General features: G+C 40.7%; 1 long non-coding RNA gene across 5 annotated transcripts in view; it reads left to right on the plus strand.

Annotated features, from left to right (window-relative positions):
• Positions 1–14849, plus strand: part of LOC137216388 (uncharacterized) — a 354717-nt gene that overhangs the window by 67022 nt on the left and 272846 nt on the right. The gene's annotated exons all lie outside the window — the stretch shown is intronic.

Below are 14849 nucleotides of genomic sequence, written 5' to 3' on the forward strand. Positions count from 1 at the left end.
ACCCAGCTAGTAATAGCAGAGGTAGGATTCCAACTCAGGTAGACCAGTTCCAGAGCCTATGCTTTTAACTCCTAGTTTTATATATTGAAGGAGTTTCAAGGCTCAAATCAAATGTAATCATATGTGTGAAAGTGCTTTGCAAACTATAAAATGCCAGATAAATAGGAGGTATTATAAAAGTTTCTGAGCCTGACAGAAGGCTTTGGTTTCCTCTGAGGAAGAATATTCTTGGCAGTAGGAAAGTTTTGGTCTGGTGATAGGAAGTTCCAATATAGTAGGCATGATGCCTTGGTTTGAAACACTTAGAGTAGCAGAAAGCTCACTGGACTGAAAGGAAGCCGACCTGGGTTCTAGTGCCAGTTGAGCTACTAATAACCGATCAATCTTGGCTAAGTTATCTAACTTCCCTGAACCTCAGTTTCATTAAGTAAGAAGCAAGACAATTGGTGTAGACAGTGGTTCTCAATTTTTCAGGGGCATGAACCTCCTGTCCATCGGCTTATGGACTCTAATAACAGGCTCTGGCATCTCGCCACAAACTTTGTATCCAACTTAAGGGTTTCACAGACCCCCTGCAGCCCAACCATGGTTCAACAGACCTGAGGTTAAAAACTCCAGGTCTCCATGTTAGAAGGTTCTTTGTAGCTCTCAGACTCTAAGACTGGAACTGCACTTTGTAAATACATGCTTTCAAAAAGTTCTTTACAGGAAAATGGCCCCATAAATCATGGAAATTGCACATGAAACCACTGTGCTGAGATGGTCAGAATCACATGATTTAGAATTTAGGAAGGGATTGCCATTGATAGCAGGGAGGTATAGCTGTATTAGCTCACCAAAGACTCCTGCATTTCCGTTTTATTTTGCTGAGGAACTTTTTTGAAAAGGGGAGGAGAGAGTCACAGTGGCAATATCCAGCTTGATAATATTAATCATACATTCAGTTTTGCAGTACACTTAGAAGAGTGCTGGACTTAACTGCTTTTAGTTCTGGTATCAGCAAAAGATAACAGCACTGTTTCCTGCTGGTCCACAGGGAGAAGCAGTATTTTTTTTTTTATAAGAAGCCAGCTTTGGCATGGAAGCCATAAAGAATTTTATATCAGTAAAAGTAGACAGTGTCAACCCCAACTGGGTGCAAGATTGGTGGGTGGTCTGTTTGTGAAACATTTCTAATTACTGTGATGAGTCCTGCTGGGGTTGCTAAAATGAAGTGTCTGTCATATCCATTTCCTGGTGTTTTGAAACAGCTGCAAGAATTGTCAAAGAATTCCAAAGTCCGTGGAGCTGTGGAGCAAAGGAAGTATTTTTAGCAAGGATCCAATCCACCCTCTCATTTTGTAGATGAGAACTACTGAGGTTCGTTCTGTCTTAGATCTGGTCCTTTGGAAACAGACTGAACAGAGTTTTGTGTGCAGGAAATTTCTTGGGGAGCACTCTCAGGAAAAAGTCTCTAAGGAAGTGAATGAAGGAGGATTGGGCAAAAGGATTTGCTGAACTTTGACGTGGTTACAGCAAGTTGCTCACAAGCTGAGATGTTCCTTTAGAGTGATCTCCACTTGAGGCAAGGGGGGGATGGGGCTTTGAACACCTGCACTGCCTCATGATTAGATGGAAAGGAGCCATAACATCAGACGTAATATCCCTTTGGCTGAGGGCAGTTTCTCGAGACTGATTCACCTGTGAGCCATCAGCAGCCAACACTCCTGGCAACTGGGGAAATGAGTGCCTTGGTGCAGAAGGCGGTTCTGGATGACTTAGCACAGCATCTACTACAGCAACAGAGAGTTTCATTTGGACCACCATCATCTCTCAGCTAGATCACTGCAATGGCCTGCAAACTGGTTTCCTTTTCTACACTGCAGCCAGTGTTATCGTTCTAAAACTCAGTTCTTATCATGTTGCTATGGCTACCAACTATTTTTAAAATTAATTTTGTATCATATAAGTTTCAGATGTACAGCATTATAATTTGACATCTGTACACACTACAAAGTGATCACCGCCACAAGTCCAGTTACCATCCATCACCATACAGTTAACCCCCTTCACCATTCCACCCACCCCCCAATCCCCTTCCCCTCTGGAAACCACTAATCTGTTTTCTGTATCTAAGTTCATTTTATTTTGTTTGTTCATTTTTTGTTTCGTTAGGCTCCACATGAGTGAAATCATACAGAATTTGTCTTTCTTCATCTAACTTATTTCACTTAGCATAATACCCTCAAGGTCCATCACTGTTGTCTCAAATGGCAGGATTTCGTTCTTTCTTGTGGCTGAGTAGTATCCCATTGCATGTATATACCCCATCTTCTTTATCCATTCATCCATCAGTGGATACTAATGTTGCTTTCATAACTTGGCTTTTGGCAATAATGCTACAATGAACATAGGGGTGCACATATCTTTTCAATTTAGTGTTTTTGTGTTCTTTGGATAAATACTTAGAAGTGAAATAGCCGGGTCATATCGTAGTTCTATTCTTACTTTCCGGAGGAATCTCCATACTGTTTTTAAGAGTGGCTGTATCAATTTACAGTCCCACCAACAGTGTGTGAGGGTTCCCTTTTCTCCACATACTCTCCAACGTTTGTTATTTCTTATGTTTTTTTGATACTAGCCATTCTTTTTTTTTTTTGCCTTGAATTTAATTTATTTTTTATACAGCAGGTTCTTATTAGTCATCCATTTTATACATATTAGTGTATACATGTCAATCCCAATCTCCCAGTTCATCCCACCCCCACCCCCGCCACTTTCCCCCCTTGGTATCCATACGTTTGTTCTCTACACCTGTGTCTCTATTTCTGCCCTGCAAACCGGTTCAACTGTACCATTTTTCTAGGTTCCACATATATGCGTTAATATTCAATATTTGTTTTTCTCTTTCTGACTTACTTCACACTGTATGGCAGTCTCTAGATTCATCCACATCTCTACAAATGGCACAATTTCGTTCCTTTTTATGGCTGAGTAATATTCCATTGCATATATGTACAATATATTCTTTATCCATTCGTCCGTTGATGGACATTTAGCTTGCTTCCGTGACCTGGGTATTGTAAATAGTGCTGCCATGAACATTGGGGTGCATATGTCTTTTTGAATTATGGTTTTCTCTGGGTATATGCCCAGTAGTGGGATTGCTGTGTCGTATGGTAGTTCTATTTTTAGTTTTTTAAGGACCCTCCATACTGTTCTCCATAGTGACTGTATCAATTTACATTCCCACCAACAGTGCAGGAGGGCTCCCTTTTCTCCACACCCTCTCCAGCAATTGTTGTTTGTAGATTTTCTGATGATGCCCATTCTAACTGGTGTAGTTTTGATTTGCATTTCTCTAATAATTAGTGATGTTGAGCAGCTTTTCATGTTCTTCTTGGCCATCTGTATGTCCATTTTGGAGAGATGTCTATTTAGGTCTTCTGCCCATTTTTGGATTGGGTGGTTTGTTTTTTTAATATTGAGCTGCATGAGCTGTTTATATATTTTGGAGATTAATCCTTTGTCCATTGATTCATCTGCAAATATTCTCTCCCATTCTGAGTGTTGTCTTTTCGTCTTGTTTGTAGTTTGTATTGCTTTGCAAAAGCTTTTAAGTTTCATTAGGTCCCATTTGTTTATTTTTGTTTTTATTTCCATTACTCTAGGAGGTGGATCAAAAAAGATCTTGCTGTGATTTACGTCAAAGAGTGTCCTTCCTATGTTTTCCTCTAAGAGTTTTATAGTGTCTGGTCTTACATTTAGATCTCTAATCCATTTTGAGTTTATTTTTGTGTATGGTGTTAGGAGTGTTCTAATTTCATTCTTTTACATGTAGCTGTCCAGTTTTCCCAACACCACTTATTGAAGAGACTGTCTTTTCTCCATTGTATATCCTTGCCTCCTTTGTCACAGACTAGTTGACCACAGGTGCGTGGGATTATCTCTGGGCTTTCTATCCTGTTCCATTGATCTATATTTCTGTTTTTGTGCCAGTACCCTACTGTCTTGATGACTGTAGCTTTGTAGTATAGTCTGAAGTCAGGGAGTCTGATTCCTCCAGCTCCGTTTTCTTCCCTCAAGACAGCTTTGGCTATTTGGGGTCATTTGTGTCTCCATCCAAATTTTAAGGTTTTTTGTTCTAGTTCTGAAAAAAATGCCATAGGAAATTTGATAGGGATTGCACTGAATCTATAGATTGCATTGGGTAGTATAGTCATTTTCACAATATTGATTCTTCCAATCCAAGAATATGGAGTATCTCTCCATCTGTTGGGATCATCTTTAATTTCTTTCAACAGTGTCTTATAGTTTTCTACATACAGGTCTTTTGTCTCCCTAGGTATGTTTATTCCTAGGTATTTTATCCTTTTTGTTGCAGTGGTAAATGGGAATGTTTCCTTAATTTCTCTTTCAGATTTTTCATCATTAGTGTATAGGAATGCAAGAGATTTCTGTGCATTAATTTTGTATCCTGCAACTTTACCAAATTCATTGATTAGGTTTAGCAGTTTTCTGGTGGCATCTTTAGGATTCTTTATGTATGTTATCATGTGATCTGCAAACAGTGACAGTTTAACTTCTTCTTTTTGAATTTGGATTCCTTTTATTTCTTTTTCTTCTCTGATTGCCGTGGCTAGGACTTCCAAAGCTATGTTGAATAATAGTGGTGAGAGTGGACATCCCTGTCTTATTACTGAACTTAGAGGAAATGCTTTCAGTTTTTCACCATTGAGAATGATGTTTGCTGTGGGTTTGTCGTACGTGGCCTTTATAATGTTGAGGTAGGTTCCCTCTAGGCCCAGTTTCTGGAGAGTTTTTATCCTAAATGGGTGTTGAATTTTGTCAGAAGCTTTTTCTGCATCTATTGAGATGATCATATGGTTTTTATTCTTCAATTTGTTAATATGGTGTATCACATTGATTGATTTGCATATATTGAAGAATCCTTGCATCCCTGGTATCAATCCCATTTAATTATCGTGTATGATCCTTTTTATATGTTGTTGGATTCTGTTTGTTAGTACTTCATTGCGGATTTTTGCATCTATATTCATCAGTGATATTGGTCTGTAGTTTCCTTTTTTTGAAGCATCTTTGTCTGGTTTTGGTATCAGGGTGATGGTGGCCTCATAGAATGAGTTTGGGAGTTTGCCTTCCTCTGCAGTTTTTTGGAAGAGTTTGAGAAGGATGGGTGTTAGCTCTTCTCTAACTGTTTGACAGAATTCACCTGTGAAGCCATCTGGTCCTGGACTTTTGTTTGTTGGAAGATTTTTAATGACAGTTTCAATTTCAGTGCTTGTGATTGGTCTGTTCATATTTTCTGTTTCTTCCTGGTTCAGTCTTGGAAGGTTATACCTTTTTAAGAATTTGTCCATTTCTTCCAGGGTGTCCATTTTATTGGCATATAGTTGTTTGTAGCAATCTCTTATAATTCTTTGTATTTCTGCAGTGTGTTGTGATTTCTCCTCTTTCATTTCTAATTTTATTGATTTGAGTCCTCTCCCTTTTTTTCTTGATGAGTCTGGGTAATGGTTTATCAATTTTGTCTATCTTCTCAATGAACCAGCTTTTAGTTTCATTCATCTTTGCTATTTTTTGTTTTCTTTATTTCTATTTCATTTATTTCTCCTCTGATCTTTATAATTTCTTTCCTTCTGCTAACTATGGGGTTTGCTTGTTCTTCTTTCTCTAGTTCCTTTAGGTGTAATGTTAGATTGTTTATTTGAGATTTTTCTTGTTTCTTTAGGTAGACTTTTATAGCTATAAACTTCCCTCTTAGAACTGCTTTTTCTGCATCCCATAGGTTTTGGATCGTCGCGTTTTCATTGTCATCTGTCTCTAGGTATTTTTTCATTTCCCCTTTGATTTCTTCAGTGACCTCTTAGTTATTTATTAACATATTGTTTAGCCTCCATGTGTATGTGCTTCTCACATTCTTTTCCTTGTAGTTGATTTCTAATCTCTTAGCATTGTGGTCAGAAAAGATGCTTGATAGGACTTCAGTTTTCTTAAATTTACTGGGGCTTGATTTGTGACCCAAGATGTGATCTATCCTGGAGAATGTTCCATGTGCACTTGAGAAGAAAGTGTAATCTGCGGTGTTTGGATGGAATGTCCTATAAATATCAGTTAAATCTATCTGATCTATTGTGTCGTTTAAAGCTTGTGTTTCCTTACTAATTTTCTCTTTGGGTGATCTGTCCATTGGTGTAAGTGAGGTGTTAAATTCTCCCACTACTATTGTGTTACTGTCGATTTCCTTTTTTTTTTTTGATTTCCTTTTTTATAGATGTTAGCACTTGCCTTATGTATTGAGGTGCTCCTATGTTGGATGCATACATATTTATAATTGTTATACCTTCTTCTTGGATTGATCCCTTGATCATTATGTAGTGTCCTTCCTTGTCTCTTGTAACATTCTTTGTTTTAAAGTCTATTTTATCTGATATGAGTATTGCTACTCCAGCTGTCTTTTGATTTCCATTTGCATGGAATATCTTTTTCCATCCCCTCACTTTCAGTCGGTATGTGTCCCTAGGGCTGAAGTGGGTGTCTTGTAGACTCCATATACATGGGTCTTGTTTTTGTATCCATTCAGCAAGCTTGTGTCTTTTGGTTGGAGCATTAATCCATTCACGTTTAAGGTAATTATCGATATGTATGTTCCTATGACCATTTTCTTAATTGTTTTGGGTTTCTTTTTGTAGCTTCTTTTCTTCTCTTGTGTTTCCCACTTAGAGAAGTTCCTTTAGCATTTGTTGTAGAGCTGGTTTTGTGGTGCTGAATTCTCTTAACTTTTGCTTGTCTGTAAAGCTTTTGATTTCTCCATCGATTCTGAATGAGATCCTTGCCGGGTAGAGTAATCTTGGTTGTAGGTTTTCCCTCTCATCACTTTAAATATACTGTGGCAATCCCTTCTGGCTTGTAGAGTTTCTGCTGAGAAATCAGCTGTTAACCTTATGGGAGTACCCTTGTATGTTATTTGTCGTTTTTCCCTTGCTGCTGCTTTCAATAATTTTTCTTTGTCTTTAATTTTTGCCAATTGGATTACTATGTGTCTCAGCGTGTTTCTCCTTGGGTTTATCCTGTATGGGATTCTCTGCACTTCCTTGACTTGGGTGGCTATTTCCTTTCCCTTGATAGGGAAGTTTTCAACTATAATCTCTTCAAATATTTCCTCAGGTCTTTCCTCTCTCACTTCTCCTTCTGGGACCCCTATAATGTGAATGTTGTTGCATTTAATGTTGTCCCAGAGGTCTCTTAGGCTGTCTTCATTTCTTTTCATTGTTTTTTCTTTATTCTGTTCCACAGCAGTGAATTCCACCATTCTGTCTTCCAGGTCACTTATCTGTTCTTCTGCCTCAGTTATTCTGCTATTGATTCCTTCTAGTGTATTTTTCATTTCAGTTATTGTATTGTTCATCTCTGTTTGTTTGTTCTTTAATTCTTCTAGGTCTTTGTTGAACATTTCTTGCATCTTCTCCATCTTTCCCTCCATTCTTTTCCCGAAGTCCTGGATCATCTTCACTGTCGTTATTCTGAATTCTTTTTCTGGAAGGTTGCCTATCTCCACTTCATTTAGTTATTTTTCTGGGGTTTTATCTTGTTCCTTCATCTGGTACATAGCCCTCTGCGTTTTCATCTTGTCTGTCTTTCTGTGAATGTGGTTTTTGTTCTGCAGGCTGTAGGATTTTAGTTCTTGCTTCTGCCGTCTGCCCTCTGGTAGATGTGTCTATCTAAGAGGCTTGTGCAAATTTCCTGATGGGAGGGAGTGGTGGTGGGTAGTGGTGGCTGTTTCTTTGGTGGGCAGAGCTCAGTAAAACTTTAATCCACTTGTCTGCTGGTGGGTGGGGGTGGGTTCCTTCCCTGTTGGTTGTTTGGCCTGAGGCGACCCAACACTGGAGCCTACCCAGGCTCTTTGGTGGGGCTAATGGCAGACTCTGGGAGGGCTCACACCAAGGTGTACTTCCCAGAACTTCTGCTGCCAGTGTCCTTGTCCTCACAGTGAGCCACAGCCACCCCCTACCTCTGCAGGAGACCCTCCAACGCTAGAATGTAGCTGTGGTTCAGTCTCCTATGGTGTCACTGCTCCTTCCTCTGGGTACTGATGAGCACACTGCTTTGTGTGTGCCCTCTGAGAGTGGAGTCTCTGTTTCCCCCAGTCCTGTCAAAGTCCTGCAATTAAATCTTGCTAGCCTTCAAAGTCTGATTCTCTAGGAATTCCTCCTCCCGTTGCCGGACCCCCAGATTGGGAAGCCTGACGTGGAGCTCAGAACCTTCACTGTGTGGGTGGACTTCTGTGGTATGAGTTCTCAAGTTTGTGAGTCACCCACCCAGCAGTTATGGGATTTGATTCTATTGTGATTGCGCCCCTCCTAGCGTCTCATTATGGCTTCTCCTTTGTCTTTGGATGTGGAGTATCTTTTTTGGTGAGTTCCAGTGTCTTCCTGTTGATGATTGTTCAGCAGTTAGTTGTGATTCTGGTGTTCTTGTAAGAGGGAGTGAGAGCACGTTCTTCTACTCCGCCATCTTGAACCAATCTCCCATACTAGCTATTCTGCAGACGTAAGGGGACATCTCATTGTTGTTTGGATTTGAATTTCCATAGTAATTAGTGATGTTGGACATCCTTTCATCTTCCTCTTGGCCATCTGCTTGTCTTCTTTGGAAAAATGTCTATTCAGATCCTGTCCCCAGTTTTTAATTGGGTTGTTTTTTTTTTGTTATTGAGTTATTTGAATTCCTTACGTATATTGGATATCAACCCCTTATTGGATACATTCAGTCCTTCATATGCATGGGTTATGCATCCGTGTATTCAACCAACCATGGATAAAAAAAATCAAAAAACATTCCAGAAAATTCCACAAAGCAAAACTTGAAGTACCTACATAGCATTTACATTGTATTTACAACTATTTGCATAGTATAAGGAATTATAAGTAATGTAGACATGATTTTACTATATATAGGAGGATGTGCATGGGTTTTATGCAAATACCATTCCATTTTCTATAGGAGACTCTACCCTGTGGATTTTGGTATCTGAGGGGGGTTCTGGATCAAATCCTCCTTGAAGTTTGAGTGATGACAGTATGTGATTTACAAATATCTTCTTCAGCTCAGTAGGCTGCCTTTTCATTTTGGCAATGGTTTCCTTCACTATGCAGAAGCATTAGTTTGATGTGGGGCTTACAACTCTTTAGTTGGCTCCTCATGCCTTCGATAGTATGGCTTCCAAGGTCCCTCAAGGTCTGACTGCTATCTTTAACCACAACACTTGCATTTGCCCTCTTGACCTCCACCGGCCAGCCATGAAACTACTTGCTGCTCCATGAATGTGTCCTGCTGTCTCTTACCTCTGAGCCTTTGTGCATGCTATTTCCTTTGGAACATTCTAGTATGCACACATGCACCTAGATACTTCTAGTTTAGATGGCCCCTCTTTTGAGAAGCCTTCCCTGACTACTTCCATAGTATCCTATAACTTTTCCTATTGTAACTCTTCTCTATTATACGGTATTGAAATTCCCTGTTTACGTGTCTGTCTCCTCTCTAGACTGTAAGTTCCTTAAGGGCAGGAAATGCATCTTTAGTATGCATCCCTTGAACTCAGTACAGTGATTGGAACTTGGTAGGTACACAAAAATACTTGTCCAATGTACAGGTGACATGTCTTGGCCAAGGTCACACCCTGTGCATACCCAGGGACGGATTGTTTTTGATGTTTTGTTCAGTTACCATGGGGACAAATCATCTGACCGCTAAGTTTCTATGTGTGTGTCCTCATGGAATTATATGAAACTGGGCCATTGCAAATAGAAAGTAGAATCACATAGATGAAAAAGCTCTGGCTGAGAGGAGAAATGTAATATCTTTAAAGTGGATGTGACCTATATGTCAGATTCTTAAAGCTCCTTCCGAAAGGAGATTTGAAAGAGCCTGTAATCCTGTGAGGGATACGTTGGGACACGTGGAATCATGACATAGCATTCAGAGCTGATAGGCTGGCGTATGGAAGTGTTAATCATGGTCAATAGGATTAATCGTTGATTATAGGCATGTCTTCTTCGGACAAATTTTCAGCCTCTGCAGGGATTTGCCTGGAGGAGATTTTATTAGCAGCGCTACAGAAGCAGGGCCAGATTAAAATTGTGCTGCTTGAAAATTACTGCCAAGAGACTTAAAATTTTTAGTAAGATGTTCAGGAAGCCAAAGGCTTCTGGGTAATGTGTGAATTCCAGAGAAGTATTATGCTATTTTCCTTGCCAAAGGTGGGCTCTCTAATGTCCTAGCTAGGCCATAGTACCTCCATTACATAAGCTGACCTTTAAAAATGCTATAAAAAGGCAGTAATCAGGGCCACCCTTTCCAGAGCCAACAAGGATTAGACAGGAAAAAAAGATGTCACTGCCCTTTGTGCACAGTCATTCTGGCCCTGCTCCCAAGAACAGGCCTCTCTGGCCTTTCATCGGTCTCTTTGTTTTCTCTTGCCTGCAGATGCTCAGTAAAAGCCCATGCTGTTGGGAGAGGTGCCTACGTTTGGACAGGATACATATAATTTATGGCGGTCTCCGTAATCAATAGTCATATCCCATATCTGGAATTGATTAAGAAAATGCCTCTTGAGCAGTGAGTCTTACACTTTTGGGGTGGTTGTAGACCTCTTAGAATTTGATAACAACTTAGTACCGTCTTTCCAGAAAATGAAAATCCCCAAATTTTACACCCAATTTTTTGGGAATCATGGACTCCCCAAAACCCTTCATGAACCAGTGACCAAAAGCCATTGACTTAGAGATAAGAGAAAAAATGGCTTCCGTCTGTTGAGTGCTGACTATGTACCAGGCACTACGCTAAACACTTGGTATGCATTATCTCATTTAATGCACGCAGTGACCCTATGGGGCAAGTACACTTATTAGTTTACAGCTCAGAGGTGGTAGAACTGAGATTCAAACACTCGCTGGTAGGCTCTGGAGCCTGTAACCTTAACATTTACACCATTCAGCCTCCAGTGAGTTTTACCAGCTTATTTCTGATTGGCCCTTTGTGCTTTAGTAGCATTGACCGTCAATCTTTCTGCTTTTTGTTTTCAGAAGAAACCTTCTTTAAGTAGTTGCTCATGGACTCTGAGTTTTAGTTCTATTGATTGTCAGTATAGCTGAACACACCACTGGTCTAGTTAAACTACTATTAGATAAACAGAGTGCCCCATTTTTCACGATATAGAATATCTGCAGAGAAATACAAATGGTAGAATGTTTCTTGCAAACTGCTTCAAAACCATTATCCTACCCTTATTTCCTTCAGTGTATTTTAGGAGTGTGCTAAGGGCTGTTTGCATAGCAAAGCTGAAGTCATTATCCCTTGTCTATATTGGAAATATCTGATTAAATTTTTTTTACCTTTTTTATTGACTTTGAGTACAGATAGAATAATTAGTATGGTGTAAGTTCATGATTTTGTTTTATGATGAAGTACATTGTAGACACTATGAGACCATAAATATTTTGGTATGCATCTCTAAAAAATATTTTTTCCTTCAGAGTAAAAATTACATCAGCATACCTAAAAAAATCTAACAATTCTTTAATATTATTTAATACCCAGTGCATATTCAGGTGTCTTCAATGGTTCCTAAAATGCTGTTTACCACCTGTGGTCAAACCAGGATTCAATCTAGGACCATGTGTTGCAACTGATTGTTATAATTAAGTGTCTTTTAATCTAGAACAGTTCCTTTTTCCATTACAAAAACTTTCTGAAGAGACCAGGCCTGTTGTTTCCTAGACTTCCTTGAGGTGCTGTTTAGCTGATCTCTCTGTCTCCCTCATCTCTTAAACTGAAAATTGGATATAAAGTCTTGCTTAGATTCCAGTCAAACATTTTTGACAAGATTATACCATAGGCAACGTCAGGTACTCTGTGTTGCATCACATTAATTAGGAAATTGTCCCATCATTAGTGATGCTAAGATTGAACACTAGATTAAGGTGATTGCCTAATATCAGGAATTTGGGGCAAGCTTTCTATCTATCTGAATCCTTCTTGCGATCCCCAGTTCCCCTCCCACCTGTTCTCCAGTGCCTTATATCACTTTAATAGGCATCAAGTTATTTAATTCTATAATCACATATAAAACCAAGTAGATGACTGCTTTTAGAGCCTTGAAATCCTTATTTAAGAGTTCAAGTAAGGGGAGGACACAGAGCCCCGTGTAGGACAGAGGGCCCAGGAAAATGCTGCTGGGGAAACCAAAGAACACATGATCACCTTTACAACTTGTCTGAGTGCTGACCTTGGCCTAAGCCCTGTCAAGCATGGGAGGCCCATTTCAGGAAGAAATTTGCCTTTTTCCCAGAGAAGACACTGGCCGTGTGACAAACATATACACGAGAGGAAGTGTCCAAGCCTGGCTGTTGCTAGGGCCAGTTCAGATGAGGCAAATTAACCTGCAGCAATGCCCCATCCCCACTGCACTCTCCCCGTCCCTGCCACACTCGCACTTGCTTCCTTTCTTTGGCTGTTGTGCATAACTCGGACTCATCCCCACCCCTACAACGTACAAAAGCCCACACATGTTCCTGACTCGCTTATGTTTTCTTTTCCTTCCGTATAAAGTCTGTTCCAGCTCCGGAATCATAGTCCCTTGTTCACAGTTAGGGATTAGTGCCTCCTTTCCCACATTTTTGAATATTAATAGGAGAGGGTGACGCTCACTGTAAGCTAGGGGAATGATGGTTAAATAGTGAACTTGCAGCTGGTACCAACAGTGGGAGAGAGATCTTTGAGGACGTGTCTTCAGTTGCTACGCATCTTGCCTCTTTGTGTGGCTGGCCTTCGTTGAGGAAAAACAAACTCAGAATAGCTATCTGCCTAAAACACATTCTCCCCTTAGGTGTGTTTGCATCATGAAACAGCTTCAAAGGCAGCACATTTCTGACTGGAATTTCCTTATTAGTGGATGTGAACACTTTATCTGTGGCAACCCATTAGTTACCGGACCAACCTCTACTTCATTGGCAATCACCCGACATGCAGTGTAGATGTGCGCTCAGCATCCCAATTGTACCACTGAAATGGAAACCGTCTTCTCTGAAGAGTTTTGGAAAACAAAGTCATCGATCTCAATAGAGATGCTACAGATATGGTCACTTTTGATGCACAGAAGGGCTACTAATTATTCTCAAGTAAACGTCTCCAGTACACAGTGACAAGACGTATTGGAGGTTGGCAACCTTTCAGAGCTGGATGCCAAGACTCCATTTATTCACTCTCAGGAGTGAGCAACTGCTTCAGTGGGAGGAGGCCTGGCTGTTCCTATTAGCAACAGTGGGATTGGGTCCTGTGGGTTCAAGAGAGGGCAGCCCACAGGACCTCTGGGTCCCTGTGCTGAAACTCTCTCTGCACTTCCCAACAGCCATGCTTACGGTTAACCTTGCCAATGGATCCCATCCTCCCAGACGTGAATTAAATGAAATAAACACACAGTTCGCGATTTATACCCCCAATACTTCTTGAGAGCCCACACTTTGGTAGATGCTCCACATACCATGGTAAACAGGGCTGGCATGTCCTCATCAAACTTAGTTTAGTGGGGAAGACAGACAGTAAATAGAGAAATAAATACAAAATTAGAAGTCATTAAGTGCTATGAAAGAAATACACAGGGACTGTGAAAATACAGTAAGCAGACGCTCACTTAGACACAGTTGTCAGAAGAATGTCTATATGTATCAAATATGCCACTAGATGCTTGATCAAAGAGACGTGGGTGAGAGATGGTCCTTGGCCCTGGCGATTTGCCAGTTTATAATAAGTTCAGTAAGAAAAGCACATATGAAGCATAATGGAAGCCGAGAGGAAGGAAAAATTGATTCTGCCTGGAGTAGAGTAGGGGAGGGACATCAGAGACAGAGAAAGGGCGGCATCCTTGAAGGATAACTGAGCGAATGCTGGGTGAACATGTCGGGCCCGGGCTAGGGGGGTCTAGATGGAGGCAACAGCAAGAGACATGTTTGCGGGAACGAGGCGGGTCACCTTGGAACCGTGACCTCGAGTGAACTTGCCTGCAGGGCCGCAGTACTCTGGGGGCTGGATCAGGGTGGAGCTGCTCTCTTTGAAGCCCCAGAGCGAGTCAGTAACAGGGAAATTGGAGTAGTTCTTTCTATGGCTGCCGTCGTAAAAGACCACAAACTCTGGTGGCTTAAAGCAACTCCACTTTAGGATCTCAAGCTCTGAAGGTCACTGGACCAAAATCCAGCGGTCAGCAGGGCTGTGTTCCTTTCTGGAGGCTCTGAGGGAGAACCTGGTTCCTTGCCTTTTCCAGATTCTAGAAGCTGCCCACCTTCCTCAGTTCATGGCCCCCTTGCTTGATCTTCCAAGCTGGCAGCATCCCGTCTCTTAGGCCCCTTCTTAACGTTTCTCTCTGACCGCATAGCTGGGGATAGCGTCTACACTTTTAAGGCACCTGTGTTTTGATTGAGCCCTCCTGGAAAATTCAGGATAAACTGTTTATCTCAAGGTCTTTAACCTTAATATTACATCTGCAAAGTCCTTTTGACCATGTAAGGAAACATATTCTTGGGTTCTGAGAATTCGAATGTGGGCATCTTTGGGGACCATTATACTGCCCACCAGGAACCCAGACTCTGCCTCTTAAAGGCCCCTTCGTTTCTCATAGTTTCCCCTGGGGGCACTTCTGAAGTATCCTAGGACTTTAAAGATATTTTGAAAGTACTGCTGTGAAGTATCTGTGTTTACCTATGTATAAACACATATATGAGTTTGTTTGGAAGGCAGAAGGGATAGGGGTTGGCATATTGGGCCATATTTACAGGACTTAAAACATTATTTCTTTA

Source organism: Pseudorca crassidens, chromosome X, assembly GCF_039906515.1.
Source record: "Pseudorca crassidens isolate mPseCra1 chromosome X, mPseCra1.hap1, whole genome shotgun sequence".
Classification (NCBI taxonomy): Eukaryota; Metazoa; Chordata; class Mammalia; order Artiodactyla; family Delphinidae; genus Pseudorca; species Pseudorca crassidens.